This window comes from Eurosta solidaginis, chromosome X (genome assembly GCF_040869045.1).
Source record: "Eurosta solidaginis isolate ZX-2024a chromosome X, ASM4086904v1, whole genome shotgun sequence".
NCBI classification, from domain to species: domain Eukaryota; kingdom Metazoa; phylum Arthropoda; class Insecta; order Diptera; family Tephritidae; genus Eurosta; species Eurosta solidaginis.
In genome coordinates this window covers 119,266,536-119,275,123 of record NC_090324.1, presented here as the reverse complement: position 1 = coordinate 119,275,123, position 8,588 = coordinate 119,266,536, and the positions used below count along the sequence as shown (strand labels likewise).

The 8,588-nt window shown below is 40.0% G+C and overlaps 1 pseudogene; it reads right to left on the bottom strand.

Moving 5' to 3' along the window:
- Positions 1 to 317: 317 nt before the first annotated feature.
- LOC137235102 (uncharacterized) lies at positions 318 to 2,351 on the bottom strand (annotated as a pseudogene).
- Positions 2,352 to 8,588: the final 6,237 nt, after the last annotated feature.

Sequence of the window (8,588 nt, the reverse complement as noted above, 5' to 3'; positions counted from 1 at the left end):
TGAGCATTCAGCTGTCACAATAAATGTAACAATGTATCGCAAGTGAAAGCACTACGCACATTCGCGCGTACTAAATCTCGCACAGAACAAAATACCAATTTTTTCTGTTCATGCGTTGTTGCTGTACTATTTAATAAAAATATCAAATGCGCTACACATTTTAATATGCGATCAAAGTTTTCTTGTTGTTTCTTAAAGACCGGACGCACTTGCAACAGCTCTTGTGCTTCAACAATTGTATCAGTCATTAAACTAAACACACCAAATACATCTTCGAATATAGGCAAGACACGGCCTTTACAGACTTACCTTTTCCTTTATTCTTCATTAACCATATTTTCACTACGCCTAATTCGAACTTTGATCTTCATCCCTTGCAGCGCTGTCTCTATCGCCTCACTCCTTTTATTAAACTTTTTGTTGAATCTATGAAGTTGTCTCGTTTTGAATGTTATTTCGTAGCAAATCGTAAATGTCGTGTGAATTTTTTTTAAGAAAATTACAGGAATTTCTATGCGCTCTTCCTAAAATAAGTAAAAAAAAAATAATGCGTATTGACGAGTGATTGTTGTTGATGATGCAATGCGCTTACTTTTTGTTGCCGTAAAGCATCCTCTGTTGATTCAGAGGTCACTGTTGTAGGCAACAGATAAATGCCGCCTTTCGAGTCTACCTCATTGCTAGTACTAGGGACTGTTGTTGTTGTGTTCCCCGTACCAGTGCGCGAAAATATTATTTTTCTAGGGCGACCGCGGACCGGTTTTGGAAAATCCTGTATGACTTGTTGTTGAGTTGCCGGTGAAGCAACAGCTGCCACTGCAGCAGACATTGATGTATTCGTAAGCAAATTATATGCACCTCCAACAGATTGTACTACTTGCCCTGTCGACGGCGATGTACCAGAATGGGTTGTATTGGTAAAATGCACAGGTGTAAACGGCGGCGGCACTGTATTTGGTGGAATACTCAATTGGAATCCATTATGATACATCGGATAGTAGGTGGCTTGGGCGGGAGTGCCTGATGGTGAAGTCACTAAAGTTGATCGCGAGTTGGCGGTACCTGCTGGAAAGATAGTTTTTAATTTCTGATTCTCACTGTTGGACGTAGATGCTACGATCACTTTTGTATCGTTCTGCAAATTGGCCCCACCAACAGACCCGCTGTTGTTAATTGTTCACCTTTGTAACGTCGTTACGACGAGCCTTGACTTTGAGTCTGTCTAAAAGTTCAGATACGGGAAACCAATTTTTTCCACATAACACATGTTCTTCAAGTGTATCATATATAAATTTGCATCGGTCAACGTTTTCTACAAGGCCTTTTCAAGATTGCCGCAACTTTTTCAAATATCCGAACACATTAAAACATTCCTCCTCTTCAGCCAATTCGAGATTGGCATCAATGACAAATAAACCGCGGATCTACCTCCTCCGTCACTGCAATGCACCAGCATTGGCCCTTTAATATCATCACTCTTTATTATGTTACCAACAACTAGACGCACTCGCCGACGAAACTCCAGAAGTGCATTTGAAAAAGGGCAGGAGTGTGAGTACCACTTTGTGTAATGAAATTGTAATAACATACGCTCATCAAAAACTATACCATCTTTATTAATTTTATATAAATGAAATGTTCTGATGTGGAAATTAGCCAATTGTTCTTCCCGTACTATATTTATGTGAATATCTCCATACGTTTCGTGTCTTTCCATGTTTGGGGGCCAGTAGTGTACACGCATAACTTTAGCGAAGTCAAACGTTTTAGTGAGCATTATTATAGCACTAATATTTTCTTGCCATACCATTTGCCAAAATGAATTTACAGTTTCTTCTACCGGACCTTGTGAAACTACATAAGCGTTTGGCTTGAGAAGACTATCCACATACGATGCATTGATATAATCTGAATCTGGAACGCCAGCCGCCTTTTTGAGACGCGGTTATAGTCATAGGGAATGCATTTAGAATTTTGGTTTTTTTTCTAGATTGGTTTTTCTTAGAGCGTGTCTGCACAAATTCGTCTCAACTCTAGCAGCGGTTTGGAACTCTAGCTTATAGAGGACAGGGAATTTGCGGCGTAAATCACACAACTTTAAAAAAAATGTGCTGTGCATATAGGAACATGCGGTATGATTTTAGATAATGAGTTACTTTCATTCCTGGCCTCAAGTCTTATTTTTTCAAAGAAAGCAAACCACTGTTCAACATACTTAGCTTAATGGTATTCGGTATTGAAATGAAGCTAGTTTTCGGACCATGTACATCTGCATAAAGCGAGGATGATTTAGATCTGTGCTTTTTTGATTTATCTTTTACCATAAGAGAACTATCTTTTAAATTTAACATTTTTACTACAATTCAACTACTGCCCGGATTTCACGTAGCCTTTTAACACACGAATCACGTACAATTAACTTTGGATCGCTTGCATTTTGCCAGCGAACCACCCAATTTGTAGCTGTGAACCTGAAATGAAATAAAAGAATACAAAATTAGGAAAATTCATAAAGTATAAAAAGGGAACGATACTAGTATACTTACCCAGCACATTTTTTCTTCATAAAGAAAATTCATTCAAAAATGTCGGTATACTCATTTCCATTAATGAATGACATTTTTGAATGAACGAATCAAGGTTGCCACTCGATGACATTTGCTTGTGTCTTTCCTTACGCCGTGAACACATTGCGCGCGACCCCATGGGATCACAAAGCGGATCCGCGGGATCCAACAAACTAGAGTCTTAGGACCCGAACAACTTTACTTTTTTTTCTTTTTTTTCGACAAATGAGACTTTTGCTTTTTTTTACTTTAACAATGTGGTGCATAAAAACACAACCAGAATCAGCTTTCTAGTGAATAAAAAAAAAATGATTCATTCTACAAATTTTTCTCTTCGTCCAAAACGAAGATTTATTTTTTTTATTATTTTTTCTTTACATAGCACACAATTTGCTGTTCAAACATTTTTTTTTGTGGCGGGCAGAAAAGTTGTCGGTTTTTTAGCACCAACAATACAAATAACAATGACTCGCAAGATCCCACATTATACACTCTCTACCCGGTTCGGTACCAAAATGTGAGTACCAAGCCACTTAAATGTCAATTTTTCTGCAGCACTAGTATGCCTGACTAGATGAAGCGCTACCGGATGACACAAAATTAAACAGAATAAGGCACTAATGGCCCAGGCACATAACGTGCGGGGAAAGAAGCAACGCACATAACGTACGCGAGATGAATATATTCTGGTAGGCTTTTAGACATGTTTTCACCCTACTCACGCGCGAAATTTCAAAAGCGCCGATAATAGAATTGGGGCTTACTCGCCACCGAAAGCGTGACACGGTCATAACAACTCAACGAGTTTCCTTTATTTTCTTCCATACTATCAATAGAATGACTCGTTACGCTTCGCTAAGAAGGAGGACTGAGCGCCAGGCCGCACGTTACCCAAAGCCGTGCCACTTATGCGACGCGAAACACCCAATCAGGTCATGCCCGATATATCGCGCGAAGTCGCCGCTGCAACGACTGCGCGAAATTATAAAGGCCAAGTACTGCCAAAACTGCCTTTCAATGGTACATCGTGCCAAAGACTGCACTAGCAAAGGAAGGTGCCGAAGATGTGGTAGCAATCATCATACCACGCTGTACATTTCCATGGAGGACTTGTCGTCCGAGCCAGAGCCGCCGAAGAGCTGGTACCAGCTAGTCATGGAAGAAGAGGGAGAAGTTTATGAGCGGATGCCTACGATGGAAGAGGTGGACGACGGGACGATGGATGAGGCGCTGTCTCTGCACGCGTCCGAGTCGGCCTTTGCAGAAGAACCACAATTGCTATCCGCGAGTGGAGCGGGCTCCCATATAGTAAATTCCGACACTAGGGGATCGGACCCACGGCCGTTCCGACCCCTATTAGCACACGAACGACGAGGAAAAAGTGGAGCGGAATCACGGCCGTTCCGCCCACCTACGCAACAACGCACGCAAGCACATCGACCAACGCGCGATCGTAGACTGGCCCCTCGGCCGCGCCAGCTACACGAGATACGACACGTGAAGGAAGACCATCGAGACGGTAGACTGGCGACTCGGCCGCGCTAGCTACCCCAACACAGTTCCTTCCGGAAGGGGGTCATTCCGGCCGCGCCTCAGCCGGCCCAACTCTTCAGCCCATGGCTGCTCTGGCGCCAACTGCGATCGTGAAGGTGGAAGCCGGAGGACGTCTGCACCTCATTCGTGCACTCATAGACGCATGTTCCCCCCGCACAACGATCGACCGCAGGCTGGCGCGAGAGTTAGCACTGCCGACAACCAACGCCGACGGCGAAACCGGCTGTTTTATTCGTTTTAGATGCAAACATGTGCAGAGTAAGACGGTGACGACTCACGCAGTCTGCGTCCACGAGTTCAGGCGCGTCAGTCCAACGTACAACGTCAACCCCAGCGTCGCGGCTCCTTACGAGCACATCCGTCTTGCGGACCCCCACTTTTATGCGTCCACCCCAATTCGCCTCGTCCTAGGCGGCGACGTCTACGCCGAAATCATGACGTCGGGCACATTGCCACCATCCTTCGGATCGCTGCTCGCGCAAAGCACGATCTTCGGTTGGGTACTCTCCGGGACCCACCCGATCTGATATACCTCAGTGGCTATTTAGAGTTAGTTAGCTGATGATAAGCTTATACATGTATATTGCATTTTCCCGAAATAAGTGAAGTTTTATATGAATGGCAAGAAATATATCATACGGTTTCCATTAATTTTTCTTATCGTCCTAGCTCTAGGTCACGGCGAAGGCAAGGAGGATGCCGTCGCGCCATGCGGCGTGCACCGTTAATTTTAGAATCTAGTTTTAAGATAAATCGTGGTCGGGACGCTCGGGCGGAGTCTTGGCTGTTGCGTATCGCAAGGGGCCGGCATGTTTAGTCCCGACGCCTAAATTTTTATTAATTTGCGCCACCCTAATGGCACCATATTATCGACGACTAGTTCGCCCACATGCATGTATGGGTGTACATGGGTAGGGTTATGTTGTCCGTACACATATACATGCATGCCGATGCAACTATGTGGGGAAGCTTCCCCTTAAAACCGGAGACTTTTTCCACGGTTCAACGGTTGTCCTCGACAAGGCAACCGTCTACTTTTCCAGCGATCGTTGAGCGAACTACAACACCGTCCGAAGAGCCCCGCCACATTTTATTATAAAAAGGTAATTATTGCTCAAATTTAATTTTGCACTATAATAAAGAAATTATTATAACGAGGAATATATCTCGCCTCTTTTTTCTTTTCATTTAAATTTAAACCAAACGCAATTGTGGTGCCTCCACTTCGCTGCCGAGTCTGCGAGACACCAAAATTGTTCATATATATACTATATATATATGCTATATATACCATCATATATATATTATATATATCACCGATCTCTATGATTTTTTGACACAACAATATATACTATATACGTAAGCAATCGGTGAAATTTGAAGCTTATAACTGTTAAAATGGGGTAGAAATTGCGAAAAGTTTCTTATCTGAACAATCGGTTGTATGAGATATGTACTATATATACAACCGATCTGTATGATTTTTTCAGACAACAATATATGCTATATACGTAAGCAATTAGTGAAATTTGAAGCTTATAGCTGTTAAAATGGGGTAGAAATTGCGAAAAGTTTTTTATCTGAACAATCGGTTGTATGAGATATATACTATATACAACCGATCTCTATGATTTTTTCAGACAACAATATATGCTATATACGTAAATATTCGGTGAAATTTTTAGCTTCTAGCTGTTAAAATGGGGCTAAAACTTGTGAAAATATATATATATATACTATATATATATACTATATATACCACCATATATATACTATATATACCACCGATCTTTATGATTTTTTCAGACAACAATATATGCTATATACGTAAGCATTCGTTGAAATTTGAAGCCTCTAGCTCTTAAAATAGGGCAGCAATTACGAAAAGTTCCTTATCTGAACAATCGGTTGTGGGGGATATATACTATATATACGACCGATCTCATAAATTTTTTCAGGCAACAATATGTGCAATATACGAAAGTATATGGTGAAGTTTGAAGCTTCAATCTGTTAAATTGGGTAAGATATTACAAAAATCCTCTTTTTCTGAAAAATCGGTTGTATGGAGGATATATGCTATACTGGTCCGATCCGGTCGGTTCCGACAAATGTCTAATCGGACACCCAAATACACCCTCTCACCAAATTTTATCAAGATATCTCAAAAATTGAGGGACTAGTTTGCATACAAACAGACAGACGGATAGACGGACATACGGACATGGCTAAATCAACTCAGCTCTTCAACCTGATTATTTCGGTATACTTAATGGTGGGTCTATCTATTTTCCTTTAAGGACTTACAATTTTCGGTTTCGTGACGAAATTAATATACCATTTAATTTTCATGAAAGTTATAAAAACAAGGCAAGGAATCGTTTGGAAGTAAGTGATGATCTGCGTGTAGCTTTAAGCAACAGCATTAGTCCGAGGATCCACGAGCTCGTACAGAATATACAAGCTCAGAAATCACATTGATACCAAATTACCGAACATTTTTTAAATTTATTTTTGTGTACATAAATACCCATTGAGGTTTTAAATAAAGTTCAATTTGATTTTTAAAATTGTTTATTATACCTACTAACTAGTGGTCCCTGGCACCAACAGAAAGGTAAAAGTGGTCCCTGGCCTATAAAAGGTTGGGAACCACTGACCTAGAGTATGGCAAATTAGATCAGCGATTTTGTGACCAGTTTTTTGGTTACAATTCACGAAAATTGAATTGTAAAATTTGTTGCCTTCGAATTGAAATGGAGGTAGCAAAATTAACCTAGTCAACCTGACTAGTATCAGGCATAGATAGCATCAACGATAATAGCAAAATACTTGGCTTTCTTGCCTTGATCTAATATAGTTTCCCTCACGTGCTTTGCACAAATTTCTATAAACTCGTTCTGAATGTCTGAGGAAAGGTAGTGAACTTGTAAATATTTGTTCTGCTGTTGTGAAATCCTAACTTTCTCCAAATGATCTCTAAGTATCGGATCATAATGGCTTATGAGATCTTAGATGCCCAAAAAATGTCCATTGTGTCGTTCACCAAGATATATACTTTCGCCTTTGAAAGCTAAGCCTATTTCACCCAAAAATAAAATAGTGTCCAATATTCTATATAAAATTTCTTTCCATTTTTGAGTTTCAGTGAATAGCTGTTTATTGTTAAATGTATCAATTGTAGCCTCCTTTTGAATTAGATTTTGTAAAGATCGCCATTGAATATAACATTTAATGTGATCTTGAATATTTTCGTGTGCTGGCAGTTTATAGTATAGCTTCTTCCATACCTGGAATTTCGAATATCCGCCAGGACAACGCATTTTAGGTCGATTTAAAGTATTGGTGCTGAAAGGGCCATTTAAACTTCCTAAATGCCAACGCCATAGTCGTAATCATATTTTTACTTATCCATATCAAATTGGTTATCGGTGCCTTTACCAAAAAATCGTGAAATATTTATAAAAATGAAGAAAACGCAAAAAATTATAAACATATACCACAAAAAATAAGTATCTTAGTCAAAACGTATCCAAAACAATAAATAAAATCTACAAAAAGTTAATAAATTCTCCGACTCAAATATTTTTAGGTTATGGATATGGCGAAAAACCAAAAACCAATTGGTTGGCTATGGTATGGTTATGGCGTTAGCGTTATGGTATGGCACCATTAATCGATTACATTGATTGGTTCGATCAGCTGTTTTATCTGATTATGGATAAGTCACCATTAATTGGCCCTTAACAGACGACACGGTAGGCAATAAAAAGCATTGCTACTGGCACTCCACACTAACCAGTCACGCTCCACTTTCTCTCCATTTGGCAAGCTTATGTTTAACAACGAGGTAGGAAATGCCTCGTCATGACAATCACGTTGAAAAATAACAGAGCATTTTTGATGACCTCGACGAATTATTTCGTTGACTTCTTCAGATCGCAAAAACTCATTATTCACGGTACCGATATCGAAGTTGTTTAAATAATCTGGACTTTGATACAGAGTTGGTCGCATTGTTGGAAAACTTTTTGAAGATGAACCTTCATCAGTGTCGCCACGAAGACTTTACTTTTTCGGATTCATGTAAACATACATTTTTGTTTGATGTTTTTATTGTCTCCTCAGGCCCAGGCAAAATCATTATCAATATTCGTTGCTTTTGAAATTCGACTTAAAATTTGCACATGGAACAACTAAAGACTCTCCTGAATTAATAAAAAATGCCTTAGTACCTCTAAATCGCGGGCCCCCCGAGGAACACATTTTTGTTTGATGTTTTTATTGTCTCCTCAGTCCCAGGCAAAAAATCATTATCAATATTCGTTGCTTTTGAAATTCGGCTTAAAATTTGCACATGGAACAACTAAAGACTCTCGTGAATTAAAAAAAATGTCTTAGTACCTCTAAATTGCGGGCCCCCGTTCACGAAAGCCAAAAACCGTTCTTGAATTGTAAAATTTGTTG